Consider the following 21,537-nt stretch of genomic DNA (forward strand, 5'->3'; position numbering starts at 1 on the left):
GAAGGTTTATTGGAAAATACAAAGACTTAAATACTATAACAAACCACTTCATTTCCTGCCACCCCACTCTCTCTCTAAAAATAGAATCTCCTTATCTAACAATGCCACAGACGGCTCGCTGACGCACTTGTCAACGCCCCTTCTTTTGATAATGAATGCTTCGTGTACTTCCCTTGTGGTTTTATCGCTGTGTCGTCCCAGGATGGCGGTGTTAGTAAACAAAGGTGTGCACGGGCATCTAGCGCAATGTACTGCCAGATGCCCTGACGGCGTCTGTTTGACAGCTGACGCATGTTCTCTTGCACGTTCATTGACGCAGCGGCCAGTTTGTCCTACGTAGGAACGCCCACATGATAATGGAATGTCGTAAACGACACAGGATGAACATTCCAAAAACTTATTTTTGTGTTTTTTTTTGTGCATTCTTCCCTGTCCCTGTGTGGGTAGTTAATTCGCTTGCACAAAGACGAAAGTTTGCTAGGGGCCGTGAGAACCACCGGAACGTTGAAGCGCCCCGCCACTTTTTCAGGTTGTGGGATACGGCATGAAGGTAGGGTATGATTGCTGGTCTACCTTTTGGTCGTTCATGAGCTTTCTGTGGAAGGCCTCTAAACTTCCTCTTCAATCCATCTGCTACATCAGCAAGTGTTTTTCCCGGGAAACCCGCAGCTAATAGGCGATCAACCTGCAACAGAAAACTCCTGCCCATTTCATGTTCACATGATTTCTTCAACGCTGCTTCAAGGCAGGACGTGGCGATACCTTTTTTTATAAGTTTAGAATGGGCAGAGTTGTACCGTAGCACGTTTTTCTTAGACCGGGGCTCATAGGCCCAGCATGTGTGATCTTGAAGAGACGTGAGCTTAAGATCTAGAAACTGTAGATGCCCCCCCGATGTTCTCTCATGGGTAAACTTCAAGCCATGGGAGCAGGCCGCAAAAACACCCAACAATTCTGCTACATCATTGTCAATGCACTCTTTCGGTTGGAGGACAATAACCAGGTAATCATCCACGTATCGGAAAATCCTCAAGCGGCCTTCATTTCCGAGTCTTTCAAGTATGGCTTGATCACAATGCGCTAAGAAAATGTCGCACAGTACTGGAGCTACTCTCGAACCTATACAGATGCCCTGCCTTTGAACGTACACTTCATCATTGAACGCTACGAAAGTATTTTCAAGATAGAAAGACAAAAGTTCTATAAAGCTTTCTACACTCATGCCACAGGCGCTCCGGAAGGCTGTTTCCCCACTGCTTTCGATACATTTTGTTACTGCACTAAAGAGAGGCTGGTGCGGAACAGAGTAAAAAAGGTCTTCGACATCAATTGAGAAGGCATCATAAATTTTTCGCGTCCCATTCTTCAAACATTCTATAACCTCCTCTGAGCTACGAACCAAAAAAGCATCCTGCAGTTTTAGTGACGACAGGTGGGTTTTAAGAAAAGTAGAGATCTGGGATTGCCACGAATCTCTTTCCGTCACAATCGCCCTAAAGGGAACGTCCTTTTTGTGGGTTTTGGCCGCGAAGAAGATTTCCAGAGACAGTTTCTTACTTGTGTTCACCTTCTTAGCCAGAACAGAGAGGTTCATTTCACTGCACATTTCCATGGCCTTACACTTCACCTTATTCAGAGATCCCGGCTTCACCACCTTGAAGTTCTTGGCGACCGCCTCCCTTGCTTTTGCGGCGTACAAGTCATGAGGCAGGACGACGAATCCCCCTTCCTTGTCGGACGTCAGTAGCTTGAGGCTGTTGTTTCTGAAGTGCTCAACAGCAGCTCCCATCTTCAGGCTTTTTGGGCGGTGGCCGGCGGTACGGCAGAGCACATCAACTCCATCCGAAATGAACTTTTCCCTGTCCTGGGGGAGCGCCCTATCTGCCATGGCTCTGACCATTGACAGCTTTGCAGGGGGCAGTAGCTTAGGCTCGACGGCGAACTTGGGTCCCTATTCCAGAGTCGCCTCGATGTCTTCAGGCAACGTTGCTCCACCGAGGAATGTGACCCCTCCTTGCTTCATCTTGCTGGTAGAGCGCTTTTTTGGCAGCATCGTCAGCTGCCGGCGCCACAGGAACTCCGTAGGCTCGACGGCGAACTTGGGTCCCTTTTCCAGAGTCGCCTTGATGTCTTCAGGCAACGTTGCTCCACCGAGGAATGTGACCCCTCCTTGCTTCATCTTGCTGGTAGAGCGCTTTTTTGGCAGCATCGTCAGCTGCCGGCGCCACAGGAACTCCGTAGGCTCGACGGCGAACTTGGGTCCCTTTTCCAGAGTCGCCTTTATGATGCCTTCTCAATTGATGTCGAAGACCTTTTTTACTCTGTTCCGCACCAGCCTCTCTTTAGTGCAGTAACAAAATGTATCGAAAGCAGTGGGGAAACAGCCTTCCGGAGCGCCTGTGGCATGAGTGTAGAAAGCTTTATAGAACTTTTGTCTTTCTATCTTGAAAATACTTTCGTAGCGTTCAATGATGAAGTGTACGTTCAAAGGCAGGGCATCTGTATAGGTTCGAGAGTAGCTCCAGTACTGTGCGACATTTTCTTAGCGCATTGTGATCAAGCCATACTTGAAAGACTCGGAAATGAAGGCCGCTTTAGGATTTTCCGATACGTGGATGATTACCTGGTTATTGTCCTCCAACCGAAAGAGTGCATTGACAATGATGTAGCAGAATTGTTGGGTGTTTTTGCGGCCTGGTCCCATGGCTTGAAGTTTACCCATGAGAGAACATCGGGGGGGCATCTACAGTTTCTAGATCTTAAGCTCACGTCTCTTCAAGATCACACATGCTGAGCCTATGAGCCCCGGTCTAAGAAAAACGTGCTACGGTACGACTCTGCCCATTCTAAACTTATAAAAAAAAGGTATCGCCACGTCCTGCCTTGAAGCAGCGTTGAAGAAATCATGTGAACATGAAATGGGCAGGAGTTTTCTGTTGCAGGTTGATCGCCTATTAGCTGCGGGTTTCCCGGGAAAAACACTTGCCGATGTAGCAGATGGATTGAAGAGGAAGTTTAGAGGCCTTCCACAGAAAGCTCATGAACGACCAAAAGGTAGACCAGCAATCATACCCTACCTTCATGCCGTATCCCACAACCTGAAAAAAGTGGCGGGGCGCTTCAACGTTCCGGTGGTTCTCACGGCACCTAGCAAACTTTCGTCTTTGTGCAAGCGAATTAACTACCCACACAGGGACAGGGAAGAATGCACAAAAAAACACAAAAATAAGTTTTTGGAATGTTCATCCTGTGTCGTTTACGACATTCCATTATCATGTGGGCGTTCCTACGTAGGACAAACTGGCCGCTGCGTCAATGAACGTGCAAGAGAACATGCGTCAGCTGTCAAACAGACGCCGTCAGGGCATCTGGCAGTACATTGCGCTAGATGCCCGTGCACACCTTTGTTTACTAACACCGCCATCCTGGGACGACACAGCGATAAAACCACGAGGGAAGTACACGAAGCATTCATTATCAAAACAAGGGGCGTTGACAAGTGCGTCAGCGAGCCGTCTGTGGCATTGTTAGATAAGGAGATTCTATTTTTAGAGAGAGAGTGGGGTGGCAGGAAATGAAGTGGTTTGTTATAGTATTTAAGTCTTTGTATTTTCCAATAAACCTTCAGTTGCGAGTGCGCCACGTGTCGTCGTTACCTACTTCTTGTGTCCCTGTCTTTCGGCGCTTCCTTCCAGTCAAGATTAAATCGTCCGTTGTTGCTGTTTTTCACTAAGGGTTTTTTTCTTCTCAGTTTTATACCCACACCTTCGGCCTCCCGCCACCATGCCCATTATATATATAGTGTTTTTTAACAGGTTTGCTTTTAAAAGAACCTTAAAGGCTATACTTGTGTGTTTCGTTCGAGTCAGTTATACCGCAAAGGGGACATTATGTAGGTGACTAATCTTTTCGATGAATCGGCTAATTACTAGAATTTGTTACTATACTTTTTAATTTGTGAAAGTGCATATATGCTTCCAGTTAGAAACTTGCTGAGCGTCATCGAAAACCACTAAATCAGTAATTTCCAGAAAGACATTGAGCACGTGAGAAGGATAGTAGTGCACTAAAGTTTCCACTCTTGGAGCACGTGCAAGGCTAGCGGCTGCGGTAAGGCGCAAGCTTGATTTTTACGACTCTTGTCTAGTCCCAGCCTTCTGCCTGTTCCACGAGTGGTAACTTTAGTGCACTGCTACGCTTCTCACGCGCAGAAACTCTTTAATAAAATTACTCATTAAGTTGTTTTCGATGACGCTGAGCCAGTTTCTAATTGGAACCATAACACCATTGTATTAATTAAAATATAATAATGGATGCTTAATTAATTATCCCACTAACCGGAAAAAGTAGCCACCCACATAATGTCCTTCTGACCTCATAACTAACTGGCACAAACCGCATAAGTATAGCTTTCATGCTTTTAGAAAAACAAACAAATCTTTGAAAAATAAAAAGCACCAAATATATACGTATATATACAGCTCAATACTTACGCTGTGAGACATCGTGCGTTAGGATAGAAACCGAAATTAACACCTGTAGTAACAAGTGAGGACCAAAATATAGGTTAGTTCCAGTTTCGTTCCTGAATTCAAACATGCCTGGATCCTGGGGAAACTATTACACCCTTTTGTGTGTTGTTTTCGGGATAAAGAGATGACCAGCGGGCACTACACCCTAGCTTCCTTCTATAAGCGGGAATCATTTGCTTCGCTGAGCGAAGCCAGCAGACAAGATCGGCTCCGCAACTGGAACACCAGCACGCATATCCGCCCTCACTATAACTGCCATCTTATTAAACGAGAGGCGCCACCTTTAGAGAGTTGGAGTCGCGAAGGCTTACGACTTCGTCACACTCGAGTACCATAGTGGCCGCTGACAAAGGTAGTATTGTTTTGCATTTATTCTACAAGGTTGCGTTTGCTTCTGAACTCTTTCGTTTGATAGCCTGCATTAGAGAGTTTATAACTGGTCAAACGGGGGTAACGTCGTTTATGAGCCGCCTTTGCAGGAGGAGCTGCGAGGAGGTGACGAAAGGCTTGATGATCTGCAAACTTCTCCGCCTTTCCTCCTGCTTTCCTCCTCGCCGTGCGAAAACGCAGTGCATGGTGCACTGGCGACAGATCGCCGCCAGTAGGTGCCCGCCTTCAAATTGCAAAAGCTCCCCACCGCTTGAGATGAACCTTCTGTACGATCTAAGCTCTCCATGTTTTGCTCATGCTTCAGGCCGAGCTGCATTTCCGTGGAAGACAAAGAAGTGAGAGAAGTACAAAGTCTCATACTTAGCTAAATATGTTGAACAGTGCGGGGAAGGCCAACCATTCATAATCAATTTCGGAGCGCGCCGGCCGCGTACGTGCACATAAACCAAGGCATTTCTAGCACGTCTTGAACAACTGAGTAATCGCGCCATCTATTGGAGCCGCATCGGGTACCAGCGCTTCCCTTACGCGTGCTTCGGGTGACTCGGGCACAAATATAGGCGGGGTCGCGGTATTGAGACCCCACCGCTTCAAGCCAAAATTTTACGGGCTTATTTGAAGCCTACTACGGAAGTCCTTTTTTTCAGCTTTTTCTTCTAACAAAGCGTCCTTTTTTACTTTCCCGGTTAGAACATGAAAGAAATGCAGAATATGGAGCAACCCATAAAACCTTGTAGCAATGAGCATGCATATAAAAAGAGGACGCAATGAATTCCTAATTCGTTTATTAGAATTCGAACAAAACAACAACATAAAAATCTGAATGTCGAAGCGTGCTTCACACGGCCACTTGAGGCCCCATACTTGAGGCTAAATCACAAACTATGCAAAAAACACAATTTCTTGCAACGATGAAGTGAATCAATCGATTCGCAGTGTTGAGTGCCTTTATATTATATATCGATCTGTATGTGGACTTTCAATGCACCACCCATCTGTGTTGTCCTTAACAAATTACATATTTTGCATAAATGCTCCAGCGCACAAAACATTGATCCGCGGTTGAGCTTCTGCTGAGCGAATACTCTTTATCTGCAATAACTGAAAGGTGTTGGAAAGAAAAAAGTACAGCTGTAATTCAATTGGAAAAACGAATCAAAGAGCCGGTTCTCGCATTTGTTACATAATGCTTACACTGCCCGTATTCTTGTTGATCTCGCAGCACGCAGAACAAAATAGCGTCCAAAGAGCGTTTCAAAAAAGAACACGAAAACCGACACACCAAAACACGGCAATACAAACTGCGCCACACCAACAATATTCAGCGACTCCGGCGACGACTGTATTTTTTTCTTTTGGTTGAGATACCCTGCAGCGTATGATGGTCATGTGAAACCAATCCGTCTCGTCGACTCTTTGAACGAGAGATCGAAAGGCCATCGACAGACGGTAGTGCTTCCGCGCAGGTACCCCCACATAGAATAGTGCCAGCAATCCTTTGACTCAGTCAATCTGGGGTAGAAAGAGCGCATGTAGCAGGGCAACGGTCTGACCGTGATGCAAAGCCGGACTTTCTTTGAAGCGCATTCGAAGCAGTCATAAAACGTGCCCTCGTCCACCTGCGGGTCAAGAGATCTCTCGAATTTTTTAAGGACTACACTTCCGTGTGAATTAAGGACGTCTGAGTTCCACGGTGTATTTCGGGTAACACACGGTCGAATTGCGCGAGCAATTCGACCGTGTGTTACCCGCGGCATTGCTCCGCGGCATTGTCCAGTCAGACCCCCCGCCACAGCGGTAGCAGGGTTGACACAGCTAGTGTTTTCGCTTTCACCAACTGGCGATCCATTACGATCGATTCGGTTCATGACTTAGCCGGTTCCAGGCCGACACGTTTCCAGCGGGCGCCGCGAGGAGGCGCACGAACCGTGAGGGATCGGAGTGTTTCCCATGATTCTGGAAAATTTTCCTGCCTGGATTTTAGAATCACGCACCGACCCCCCAGCAACTATGAGTCCGAGCAAAACTCAGCCGATCACACAAGATACTCCCATCCCAAGAGTCATAGTTACTCCCGACTGACCGTTGCGAGTGTTCACGAATATGGCTAGAGCAAACGATCTTGATGAAAGGTGTTTAAGCTGTAAAAAAAGTATTGAAGATAACGAGAAAGAGAGTGTGTTAAAATGTTGCGAGTGTCACTTTTGTTATCACCTTGGCGCGCACCTTTCGCGGAAAAAAACGGGATGTAAAGAAACCTGGAAATGTCAAGCTTGTCGGGAGCGAAAGTGAGAACTAGGAGCACTACGGATGATACCACAAACATACAAAAACAACTGACAGAAATGACAAGGATGTTGGCAGTACTCACGCCGCTGAAACAACAAGTAGACGAGTTGATGACTGTAAAACAAACAGTGCTAGACATTGAAAAATCTATGCAGACTATGTCGGACAAGTACGACGAGGTGTTAAAGAAAATGACGGAACAAGACACCGAAATTAAAGAGCTGAAGAAAAGAATCACCGTGCTCGAAAAGGAGAAGGCAACTGACGAAACGTCACAACTAAGGAAAGATTTAAACAGGCTGGAGCAGTACGGAAGAATGAACAATCTAGAAGTACTTGGGTTAGTGCAAACCCAGGATGGAAACTTGCTCGAAAAGCTGAATCAAATTGCTGACAAAATAGAGGTGCCTAGATTAAAAGTTGATAGCGTCGAAGCGGTGCACCGGGTTCTAAACAAAGGCAGCAAAACGCCCATGGTGATAGTGCGATTTATCAATCGTAACGATAGGAACGTGTGGCTACGAAACAAGAGCAAGTTGAGGGGCGGCGATGATACCGGCACTATTTGTATCCAAGAAAACATGACTGCACAAAACAGAAAGACGTTTTTTGACGCAAGAGCGAAGGCAAAAAGCATGGGGTACAGGTTTATTTGGCACAAAGAAGGTTGTACGTATGTGCGAAAAGAAGAAGGCGCACCAACTATCCGGATTGAGAACGAAGGGGACCAGGTAAAAATAAAGGAAGTGCAATGTAAATGCAGCCGCTACAGTCGATGGGTGACATGGAAAGAAAACAAACGATTTCATCACTCCAGGAATGGTGGAAAGAGATTTCACCAGGAGCAAACGAAACCAGTTTCATTTTGTTACATGTAAATTTACGGAGCTTGAAGAAACACTACAGTGAATTGAACCTACTTCTTGATCCATTCATGAACTCTATTGATTGCTTAGTCATATCTGAAACGAACATAAAGGACTGCGACGAAGCATTATTACAAAATAAAAGTTTTGAAACGATTACAAATAACAGGAAGAACAAGCGAGGAGGTGGAATCATGGTTATGGTCAATAAAAAGTGGAATATAAAGAATAGTAAAAAAATAACTTTTTCGAGGGCAGAAGCAGTACAAATAGATATTGAGAATGAAAAGGAACAGATACCAATTCTGGCAGTATATAGGGCACCTCAAGGAAATATAGCAGAATTCATTGACGATATTGATAACTGGATAAAGGTAGAGAATTCAAAAAATTTAATAATTACTGGAGATATAAATATTGATATAACTAAACACAGTAATCTAGTAGACAAGTACCTAAATTGTTTGGCTGAACATGGACTTCAATCAATGATTAAAGATATTACGAGAAAAGAAATTTCGGGTTTGCAATTGACAAGATCATGTATTGACCATATTTGCATTAGGAGCAAAAAATACTGTAAAGCTCACGTCATTGCTGAAAAATTAGCCGACCACTACTTTGTGGGAATAGCGATTCCAGAATTGGGTATTCCTGAAAGCGAAAGGGACCAAGTAACTACATATATCAACAACGCAAAAGTAGATAAATACGTGAGAGAGATAAACTGGGAAAGCATAGCCAATGAAGAAGACCCCGAAATTATATACAATAAAATAAAAAATGCGTTTACGGATATATATGAAAAGTCGTCTGAACAGGTCACCGTAAAGAAAAGGAAAACAGGGAACCAATGGGTGACAGAAGAAATAGATCAACTAATCAGGAAAAAAAACAAAGCGTGGCGACTACTTAAAAGCAGTCCAGAAAGCAGCCAACGCAAGGAAGAGTACAGATCCATAAGAAATAAAGTGACATCAATAATAAAAAAGGAGAAAAGAAATTATTTCTGCAAAAAGTTTGAAGACACCAAGGATCCATCTCAATGTTGGTCTGTAATTAACCAAGTACTGGGTAGAAACACTAGACCGTCAATAGATCAAACAATCAAAAATAACTTTGGGACATACTGCAATGATGGGAAAATAGCAAATGATTTTAATAACGAATTTATACAATCAATAGAATTACTTTGCAATCATGGATACCAAAATGAAACAGAAACTAGAGCTAGAATTGGAAACTCAATGTATCTCCCTGAAATGACCGAGGAAGATCTAGTAGAAATAGTAAGTAACATGAAAACAAACAAAGCAGTTGGAATCGACTCGATCAGACCGCGCGACATCAAAGAAAATGTAAATATAATTAAGACAGTATTGCTAGCATTGTATAATAAGAGCTTGGCCATCGGGAAGGTACCAAGTGGTTTAAAAACAGCTGTGGTAAGACCGATTCACAAGAAAGGGGATAAAAAAACTCTTCTTAACTATAGGCCTGTCTGTATTCTTCCAGTCCTTCATTACATAATGGAAAAATATGTCCATAAAGCGTTAAATGGCTTCATTAATAAATTTAAACTATTAACAAAAACGCAATATGGTTTCAAGACAAATTCAAGTACAATTACTCTACTAGAAGACTTTAGTGATTTCGTAAATAAGAAACTAGACGAAGGGAATTATGTGCTAGCATTGTTTATAGATTTTTCTCGGGCATTTGAAACAGTAAGGCATGAAACAATAATAGACAGACTATTCTCTTTAGGTGTGAGAGGCAAACTATTAGACTGGTTCAAGAACTACCATTCTGGTCGGACTCAGGTTGTCAAGATAGCAAGTAGCTTCAGTGAAAAGAGACTAGTAAAACAGGGAGTACCTCAAGGGACTGTATTGGGACCTATATTGTTTAATATATATATTAACGATATTGTGAATGTTCATTTAAATAGCGTGTTGTTTCAGTTTGCAGATGACACCGTTATTCTGTAAGCAGATAAAGATTATACGACAGCCGAAAATAAAATTCAAGAGGATGTTTACAAATTGGTTAAGTGTACAAAGAAAATCAAATTATAATTAACACTAAGAAAACAGAGTTGATGTGTTTTAGAAGTCCACAAAGACGAACTCAAATGGAAGGGAATATAAAGATACATAGTGTGAAATACCTAGGACTATACATTGACGAGCATCTCAAATGGAACCAACATGTGGAACATATCTGTAAACAACTTAGATCAGTTGCAGCCCAATTATACCACCTAAGATCGTGTTTACCTCAACCAATATTAAAGATGATATATCATAGCTTAGGAAAATCAGTCTTAGTATATGGAATTACTATATACGGGCACTGTGCAAAGTATTTACAAGATAAAATAAATTCTATCTTAAATAAAGTAGTAAACAACTTGTATGTAGATGAAAATAGACCTTTACATTACATGTATCAACATTAGTGACTTACTAGAATTAAATATTATATTTCAACATCAGTTCAGCGATAAATATAAAAGAAAGTATATCCCGATAAGAAACCTAAGGCCTAAAAATTTATTCCAAGAACCAAAGGTTAAGACGAAATATGGAAAAGCAGTCAGAGCATCATATGTGCCTAGAGTGTTCAATAAGCTACCACCAAGAATAATAGAAATTACAAAAATAAGCGAGTTAAAACGTGAGTTAAAACAATGGTTTATTAACAGAAAAGAGCTGCAATAAGCAGAAGAGAAGTCTACCAGGGGTTGGAATCTAAATTGTGTAGTATTGTGTGTGTTATTTTGTAGAGAATTATGGAGTAAACGTGTATATATGTCTTGTTCTCATTTTTTTTTTTTTTGTTTGCAAGGAACTGAACAAGTGTAAAAAAGGGTTTGTTATAAGTGACTAGAGCTCTGTCGCTGCCCTACGCACAAGCCGCTTAGGCTTATGTGGGGTATGAATCTCTGTAAAATTGTATGTGGAAAAGATGAAATAAAGATTATTATTATTATTATCCAAAGCTGTTTCGAGTTTAATCAGATCGTCCACGATTGGTTCTGGAATGCAAGCGACCAGCCAGGAAGTCAATTGGCCTTTGAAGTACACCGAAAGAGAAAAGCCACCCGGGACCCATGCAAGGACGACAAAGCGACGACTTGTACAGAAGCGGGCAGAGGCTTGCAAAGCACAAGATGTCGAATAGATCGTGGCAACAAGAAAAAGCATGGTATCGTTGGCCACGGTTATCCGAGATTAAGTAGCATCTAATAAATCTTTAACAACGAGTGCGATGAAGCAGAGTGCGAGACATAGCACCAAACAAATCAGCGACAGCTTCGACCCTACGATTACATACTCTGGAGTGACTGGGATTGTGCTTGATTCCTTAACGTTGAACGTGAATGTTACGATATTGTTGACTATTGGTAGATCAAAATCTCTAACAAGCCCCCTAGAGACTGCAGTAATGTTTGGAGGTGGGCTAGTCCGTGATGCATTGTAAACATAGAAATAAAACAGCGCAAACGAACACAAGGACAAGTAGAAGAAGGGACACAGACACAGCGCTGACTCACGACTTACTTTCATTCTCATCTTTTTAAAATATATCAACATTAGAAAACAAGAGATCAAAAATAAAAGGAGAACAATCCAGCATGTAGGACATCCTCTCTGTCATATGCCATCTGAGGAATTTTTTACAGAAACTATACATTATATACCATTACAAAAAAAAAAAAACAAATTAAAAAAAGAAGAAAGTAAATAGTATGAAAAGATATAACTATTCGCCCTTTTTTGTTTGGCAACAAACTTGTCCTGCGCTGTGATTGGTTAGCCCAACCAGCCTTCCGGTTTGGTACTTCCGGTCCGCCCGCCTCTGTGGTTTTCCTGGTTTTCCCGCGGGCAGTGACCGAGTTTGCTGTGGACGTGTTAAGTTTCTACGAAGTCGCTGTGCCGTAAATTTATCCGCACGATAGTTAAATCATGAGCAGTGACTACTACCGAGCGTTGGACGTCACACCCAGAGAGCGGTATCGACAAAAATTGACTTTCCGCGGGGAAGAGCTGCCGGACCCACTTGATCCGTCGCTACGCCAGCACGCATTCGTGACAGGCTCAACCGGCTCGAGGCGGTTACCTTTGGTGCACGTCGGCGACATTTACGCGTACCTCGTAGAAGGTACGTGTTTCTACTCGAGAGAGCAGTTTAAAAGCTTCAAACTGTCAGATGGATACAATAGTTTTATCAGCGGCAAGGTTCGGCGACTGCGCTGCTTCAGTGCAGTCGTCGGAGATAGCGCGGTAGTGCTCGTCGCTGCCGACGTTGAGGCCAGCCAGACCGTAAAGAAAGTGCACCAGCCCCGGACTCTTGTGGGAAAAGATGGCACCATAGTCAGCGCCCATTGTACTTGCATGGCCGGGTAAGCGTTTTTTCTCAACTGGCATTCAGGAGTTGAGTTAACGCGCTGTGTGCGTGATCTAATCTGTGTGTTTTGCTACAGCCTAGGCGAGGCGTGCAGTCATGTGTCGGCGCTGCTCTTTCGCGTGGAAGCGGAGGTCAAACACGGACTCAACGACCCATCGTCCACCTCAATGGAGTGCCGGTGGATTTCCCCGTCCACGTCGGCACAGGTATGACGTGGTCATTACCATGTTACTGTTAAAAGAAAAAAAAGAGAAACGTTGCAACGCGCGCAGAAGTGATACGGCCAGTTGCTTGTCTCGTTATCTTTAAAAAAGTATTAGAAAGGTGTTATTCCAGAAGGAAGCATAACTTAATTATGGATTTCTCATGCAGGCTGCTGAAGTCGTTGACATTCGGTTCGTCAAGCCAGAGACAGCGAGAAAAAAGAAGCGTCCTGGGGATTCAGCCTCGGAAGCCCCAAAGCAGCGTCAGCTGGCCATTGCAACAGATGACCAGGTGCAAACATTCCTGAAGAGAGTGAAGGTATGCTGTCTTGACACATGTATATTTCGGCTTACTGGTGTGCTGAAACCGACACTTGATAAAGTAAAGGCAGCAAAAGGGCCGTATATTTGTATGTTATTATCACTGCTAGTAATCAAACAAATCAACATTCCTCAAAGATTTACAAGCAGAGAGAAAGAAAAATTGGGTGTTTCAGACATGTGTGAATAACTTGTCGTATGAAATGAAGCGCCGTTGTTTTAAAGTTGGCTCAATTAGCCATCTGATCAATATTTCTACGTCTGCATATTATGCATTTCAATATCAAAACTTTCTCAGGCAAAGGGCATATTCACAAAGTTTCGGTTGACTGGGAGCAGAATCAGGTTAGTGGTGTAGCCAGGAATTTTTGTCGCAGAACGGGGGGGCGGGTGGGGGGGGGGGGGGGGGCGGGGGCTGGGATATCTATGACTAGGGATGCGGAAATGGGGGGGGGGGGGGGGGGGCTTCAGCGTTCTAATCTTCCCCCTCTGAATACGCCACTCGTTTTGGCATAACTTCGCAACAAACAAACTGTACGGCCGCTTTAAGCTCGGATTCCACTGAACAAAACTCGTGGGCGCACTCCACAGGAGGCAGGCGTTCCTACGGTGGATTATCATGTTTGCCTCATTCCAGTGATTTAGTCGGCTATCAGCGATCGCAGCTTTCATCATTTAGCAATGTAGACCGAAGAGACCTATGCTGTCAATTAAAAACTTCTTCTGCATGTTACGGCACCATTTGCAGCCCCCTTTGCCAATCCACAAACGAAGGGGCTGTGGATGACGGAATTAATAAGGTTCTTGCTAGGTTGTAAACTGTGGTTCCTCCTCTATGGTGGGGAGGAGCATGCTTTGCGTTGGATGGTGGCGGTGGTGTAGCGGGTCGGGCCAGACAACTGTTTACGCAGGTATTTCTTTGCAACAGTTTAATAAAGGACAATTTAGCTCACGAGTTATACAAATATGAACATTGGCAACCCGAGCCCTGCACTTGGCCGCCATTAGAGATCGGTTCCTTTCTCTCCAGCGGCGCCAAACCAGAAGACCCCTCTCCTTGTCTCGGCTGTACTCTTACAGCTTCAGCGCGTCACCCTCTCTCTGCCTTCCCGCACAGGCCTGGCACGCCACACCCAGCTGCGTTAACTCACAGAGGCCATCCTGACACTGATTGGAAGCGCGGATACAGTTAACATCGGTCACCCCGACACTCACGGGAGGGCAAAACAAACCCGTCAATGGGGGAGGTCCGACTTCAGCACAAAGAAAACAACACACTTTCACCGACAGAAAACAAGGGGCTACCACCGTCGAACACAACGCTCCAGCCATGGCCAGCAAAGAAAAGCGGCTCTCGGGTGGTTGCACAGACTGCCATCCGCGACATACAATGGCCCCCTCGCCGGGGGGTCATCTGCGACTCCATGCCCGAGCGAACACCCACATGTCTCCCCCAAAACTGTTAGCGCAGGGCCTCTAGACGTGCAAAAAGTAAGATAACAAAAGGGGTTCCGGAACCTTACAGCATTCGTAGCAATAAGCTTTTATTTGATGACGATTTTCAGTGATCACGAGTCATGCTGGTCAGAGGGCATCAATTTTGTAGCCTGTCGAGGTCAGCATTGCACCGAAAGCAACAATAGAGCTCATGCAGAATGTTAGCGAGAGTATTCCGGGCAAGCATATAGCGATGCCTGAAATATTCAATTTTGCTGAGACCTCCCCCACTGCTGCCCCGTCCATTGCATTTTCTCATGGGCGGGCCCCTTGTAACCAAATCCTGGTTACAATAGAATGAATCCTTGGGGAGGGTATAAAGCGTCGAACAAACATGGTCCGAGACACGAAGACAACGACACAAAGCGCACTCTCAACTGAAGTTTATTCGAAAAAGTACACACTATTATTCCCAACGGGAACGCACAGTCATCAATCAATCCCTGCCCAGCTCATGTTTTAAAGAGACAATGAAAACAATTTTCTTTAATTTTTTTAAATGGTGTTTTTAGGCTTCTTGGGAACCTAGCACGCTGCCTAATTTTTTGTAGACATTTGTGACGTGCATTTCTATGCCTACGAAAGAACTGAAGAAACCGAAACTGAACTATCTCCGTTCTCATTTCTGGGCCTCCGAAAACGGAGGTGACGTAGGGAGTGACGTCAAGTGTGAATAGTCGGTATCGGTAGTATTTAGGAGATCGAGACTCTGGTTACTGCGGTTGTGTTATAGCAGCGCGGTGGCGCAGTCAATTCGTCGAATCTGTCAACATGGACGACATTGCCGCTCTCGCGAGCGAGTTCAGGCTTCCCTCTACTAACCTAACACCAACGGATTGGGAGTTTGTGTGTGGCGGCCTCCACCATCACCCGACGGAGACCGCCCAGCCGGCAACGAGCGGCCCACAGGCTCTGGAGCAGGAAAGCAGTGAGCAACATTCGTGCGGGCGAGATGAGAGCAGCGCGTTGCCGAAGGGTAGGGACACGGGGGAGATGCCGAGGGGAAAGCGGCAGCGTCTCAGCCGTTCTGGAAACCGGTTACTCTGCGGGGGACGCTCCCCAAGAAGGAGAAAATAAACAGCACCATTTTTGGTTTTCACCAAAGTCGGACGTCCTCTCTTTTCGTCGTCAAAGAACACGATCAGCAACCCACTCATGAAAACTAGCATCGCCTGAAAGAATACTGGTCTTTAGTCGACCGTTAGAACACCCATCTACAGCCCACAAATTTGGCATGACTACCATTTTGCAGAATCCTTCGTGTACCGTGTTCCCAAAGTAAACACGACACCGACATCTGAAACCAAAACCAAACGTCTCCCGCGTGTTTCCTTTTTTTGTTTTTGCCCATAGTTGCTCGTTGCCCGTTTCGCGTCCAGCGTAGCAAAGAGAAAAACAATTATGCTGTTTTATTTACGGTTCAGTAATTATTTCCGGCCGATTTATACTTTTCATGGTTATTTAAGCAAAAATGAGAACAGTATCCATAAAAATCACGAACCAAAACGTGACCGAAGGCAGGTCTCTTGTTTCGACCAATCGCTGACGTGTCTCTTGTGACGTCGTGCTTCTTTGCCCTGCAACGGTCACGTGAGCTTCGCTTCTCCCGCAACTCTCGGGGCGTCGCCGCAGTCGATCCTGGTACGATTATTACCTCGACTGTTTAGTTGATTTGCGCGGCACACAAGCGCCGGTTTCGGCTGAAATTTGGGCAACGTGGCCCGAGACGTGCCTGGAACCCAGTTCAATCGCCAAAAATATATCCGAAATTGGCTTCATTATTCCTTTAAGTACTCATACTCGTCCGTAGATAGGGCCAGTGACCTTTCGCTGACGCACTTGTTTCCCCTAGCCCTAATCTCAAAAGCCTCATGTAGCCCGTGTGACGCCTTGTTTTTGTATATTGCCAAAACTTTTGTGCTGTTGAATGATGAAGGTACTAAGGAATCTGCTGAAATGAACGACGAGACGCCCTGACGGTGTCGTCCTAGTGGAAGCTGCGTGCTCAAATAAACTTCATATGAGATAGCGCCTTGTGTCGTTGTCTTCGTGTCTCGGTCCATGTCTTTTCTGCGCTTTATACCCTTTGCAATGTGTCAACTGGCCCATCTAAGCACGTTTTTGAATCCTTGAGGCTTATAATTGACACTCGCAGCCATAACAAGCACTTATGTGACCTTCCTGGTGTGATTTTACGCCAGTACCAGGGGCTCTGGAAATATATCTGATGTGTGCAGGCGACATGTGGGGGTTCATGTCGCATCATGTGGTTCACCTCTCTCTCTCTTTGTGTATATACATATATATATATATAGGGGCATGTTGACTTGGAGGCCAAAGGCGTAGAAGACAGAGATGCAGGGTAACGGTGGAAAACAAACCAGGAAGGTTTATTCGACGTTTCGACCTGAGGCAAATTTTCATCATTTTCCTGACGAAGACGTTTCCAGGTCGAAACATTGAATAAATCCTGGTTTGTTTTCCACCGTTACCCTGCATCTCTGTCTCTCTCTTTCTTTATATATATATACATATATAGGAGCGGTGAGGCGAAGTACTGCATCATGACACTAACGAGCGCCGACAGGGAGTGCTTCGGTAGTCGCAACACAGCAGATGCTCCAACGCGGTTTAGCCTGGTGTTGGCACATGTTTTGTCTTTCATGTTGGATTAGTCTGTGGGGCCTCGTCGCCTATGGAGTGCAGCTTCAACATGCAACAGCCTCACGGGTGGTGGGAGGGGACAAGAAAGGGGGGGGGGGGCGGTCGGAACAGTTTGGAGTGGGGGGGGGGGGGGGGGCATGGCCCCCACTGCCCCCCCCCCCCCCTTCCCCCGGTCCCGAGGTCCCTGGCCGGTGCTGTTGTTTTACGCCACTAGTGTTCATCATGTTTCTAGTGGCCAGCAGTGTGCATTAAGGATGTTTTTTTCTTTTTTTAGGAAATAGCTCCTAGCACCCTGCTGCTTTCTTCACTGACAGACAGCGAGGATACAGATACTTGCAGCGACTCGGAGGGACAAGACCTTGCAGCTCCCAGTGTCATGTTTCCGGACTCCGTTGTACAGATGTACACCCCTAATGATCAAGTGGCAGCCCAGGGTTTGAAACTGACTACCCTGCAATGTGGGCAAATCGAGGTGGGCACGCGTGGTCAGGCCCATTCTGGAACCTGGTTTGAGCAAAGGCAGGGAAGGATAACTGCATCAATCCTTGGGAGGGTTCTTTCGTGCCGCAATGGACAGGAAGGTATTGTGTCCGAGATCATGGGGTATGTCAAGGCTCCCGATGTACCAAGTCTAAGACATCGAAAGGCGAGTGAGGGTGATGCTCGGAGGGCGTTCGTCTTATCCGAGGAACGAAATCACAGGGACTTTAAAGTTGAGAACACAGGCCTCTTTGTCTGTCCCGAGAAGCCGTTCCTGGGAGCTTCGCCTGACGGTCTAGTCACCTGCTCGTGCTGCACTAAAGCAGTCTTAGAGATCAAGTGCCCCTCTACGTGCAAGGGCAAGAAGCTGCGAGACCCTGACACTAAGCTGCCGTCTTATTTGACAAAGGATCTGCAGCTTGAAGCCACTCACGACCATTATGCGCAGGTGCAGGCGCAGATGGCGCTGAGTGGTGTAGAGAGAGCTTTTTTTTGTGGTGTACACCGGAGTCGACATTAGCGTTGAGATGATACATTTCAACAATATTTTCTGGGATACAGCAGTTGGAAAGGCAGAGCTATTTTTTTTTAGCCATGTGTTTTTAGAGTTTCGCTCCAGGGACTTGCAAAACAAACTTGAAAGGGCCAAGAAGTCCTGCATCTGCAAAGGAGCGAAAACTGGCGCTGTAGTGCAGTGCAGTGCATGTGGAGCATTAGCTCATTTAAAGTGCCTGGGGCTGAAACGGAGGCCCAAGATCTGGATCTGCTCAGATTGTCAAGACTGCATTGAGGAAGTTTAGGGATTTATCTTTATACACTGCAGTGATCTCATTTTGAATGAAGTATTTAGGCTAACATTTTCACTACCGATGAAGCAACACTTGTTGAATCTCGCCTCATTTTAAGTGAACTCTTTTCACTGTTATGCCCAAAAGATGTAATGCGCTGAATGTTTTTTTTTTTTTTTTGTCCTAGACTGCTGGCAGCCTACCCGAAAATGTTTATATTTAGTGCACACTTTGTCACAATTTATTTAAAGATTTCTTATCTTGTCTGTTGGATGAGAATGCAAATGTTTGATCCTTTGAAAGACACATGCACAGTCATGCAGATACTAGACAGCTCCATGCCAGCCGGCCTTTCTTTTCTGAGGAGTGCTTGACTGGTGGCTTACATCTGAATTGGTGCTGACATCGGGTCTCGTCCACGTGAAGCAGACAGAGTGAGCCCATCAATGCAAACAAACTGCCGTTATCATGTGCGACCTTGTCACAAAGAGTAAGTATAAAAAGGAATGTAGCAATACAATATTTCAAAGCATGGTAAGAATGGCTCATAACTATTATAATTTCTACCATCCTCTCCTATCACGAGTGACCTCCAAGCTTGACTCTTTCCTAAATGCTCCTCTTCCCTTTGCTCAGACAACAGCGGCAAAGACACAGGTGATAACAGCAGTTTGTTTGCATTGGTGGGCTCCCCGTCTGCTTTACGACGAGTTTTGGCATCACCAGTAAATCGAAAGTAAGCCAGGAGACGGCACTCCTCAGAAATGAATGCCTACTTGCGTGGAGCTATTTAGTGCCTCCACGACTGTGCTTGTTGCAAGCATGGGGTACCTACCATCTCGCGCCTCAAATGAAAAATTACAGAAACATTGTGAACTGCAGGTTTTAAGAATTTTGACTGTTCGAGACAACCCATGGATGAAGTTGGCTAGGGCCTGGCAAGTAGTAGTACCGGAGCATTCTAACATGACCATGGACACTTCAGAATGCTTAAAAATGCTGCTTTGCCAGTTTTAATGTTCTTGTGCTGTTTTTGTTTGTTGTAAAAGATAATATATTGAATTGTGGATTTTTGCATTAAATTTTTTTTTCGAAGCTACAATAGATATCTTTAACTAAAGCGAAATTCAAGCGTGAAAGAGTCAATTCCAACTGTGTGTCATTTAAATCCACACCTCTAAACTGCAGTGATGCTTTATTTGTTCAATGTAATAAAGGAGGATCCGAGACCTTCCCCTTGCAACATTTGTTTGTGAGCTTTATTCACCCCAATGATATGTAAACCTTTCATTTACGCATTTCACATATGACATTATGCCATCTTGTTTGCTTTTGTCTAATACTAGCCTTTCCAGCATTCACTACAATCTGAAATCTGATCTTTGTAAATATTGAAGAATACGGCACAAGCGAATAGTGACATTGGGAGTGCTCTTGACCCGACCAAACGAGATTTCTTTTTCGCCAGCAGTTCTGTAGATCGACCCGATTACAAGGCACAAGCAGACCAATCGCCAAGGAAGTAAAAAATACAAACAAATGCTTGCAGAAACCTGACTCAATGCCTTGGCACTCATTGCTAGTTCTAAGTCATAATAGTCTAATATCATACCAGAGGGCAATAAAAACCCATTAGCTTGTATTTCGCATCTTAACTCTAATCTCCTTCGAATTATGTCCCTTGGGACTCATCACACTTATTCCAGCTGTTCGTGCACTGCTACAAATATTTCTTCTTCCTAGTGTCCTCTGGACCGATGAATCAGGACCATTTCAGTAACAGAAAAGCATGGCAAACCTGATAAATGCCATGCTTTTAAGAAATCTTTTACTACAGCATGTTACGCAAGACAATACAGCGAAGCTTTTTTTCCTCGCTCGAAAGCAGCTTGCGCACAAATTTCTCAGCCACTCGGCACATGCTGCTAAAGCCGTGTGCGCATCAAGATTTGTTTGCATGCCAGGAATGTAGGAACATATGACAGGTAGTTTTCCTGATCACATGAATTAGTTTTTTTATGAATGATTATTCACGTCCATACTCTTTCAGTGTGCAAATACCAAATTTGAACAATGCAAGACACACCGGGAATTACTAGATATGCTGCATGACTTTTATCTTCAGGCTCCAGACCACAGTACATAACACAAGGGGCAAATTTGGGTTCAAAAATAAAAGTTTTTGCTTAGATAGTCCGCACGCCGTGCATAATACGCACCTGGTGCTTAGTCGACACAAACATCTCGTACACGGCGCACACTGACAGATGTCTGCTTTTAATGCGAAAGCAATAACTGTCCCATGGAGCGACCCGACGTCATCAGCCGCGCCAAACTTCAGATAAATTCTCGAAGCCGCGATCTGAGGCATCCCAGTTTTGAAACCACGCAAAATGGCAGTGATACAAAGCCGCCGCGCGTCACTTTCAATTAGCACCTCCACCGCTCCACGCCCAAAGTCAGCGTGGCAAGCGAAGCGTGCGCATTCAACCGTCGACGCAAGTATGCTGTACATGAAATAAAAGAGCGGAGGAACGGCACTCTCGCTTTCGCATTCAAAACTCGTAAGGAGTGCTTAGGTGTACCCCGAACCTTTCTTAGCTCACAAACAACCTTGTATTATACATACATCATCAACATAATCTCATTCACAAAATCCGTTGCGTCTCATCATAATAAACAATCTTGAAAAACAAAATTCCTGTGTAGTCTGGAGGCGTAGACAGTCCGCACAGCCTTAACTTTTGAACACGTATATTCCATGGACTATAGCCCGGAAAATGCGATACACACCACTGCAAACCACGTTATGCCAGATTTATCGGTCATTCTGGCCCACTCCTGCGATGAGGGGGCTTTGCAGGTTCACCAGTGCGGAGCACACAATCAGGGTCTTGTCAATGGTGCTCAGCCCTACGTCCCCAACCTTCTTTACGTACGAGATGGGGAGGACCATTTGAAAGATGCGAAATGTCTTCAGTCTCTGAATGGTACGTTCGACATGAATGCGGGCCCGGGAAAGCTTCCTTGACAGGGCCACTTCCTCGCCCGACAGCTGCTTCTTCCCCTTAGTGAAAGACGGCATCAGCACTGA

This window comes from Ixodes scapularis, unplaced genomic scaffold, assembly GCF_016920785.2.
Source record: "Ixodes scapularis isolate PalLabHiFi unplaced genomic scaffold, ASM1692078v2 PGA_scaffold6__148_contigs__length_123643588, whole genome shotgun sequence".
Lineage (NCBI taxonomy): Eukaryota > Metazoa > Arthropoda > Arachnida > Ixodida > Ixodidae > Ixodes > Ixodes scapularis.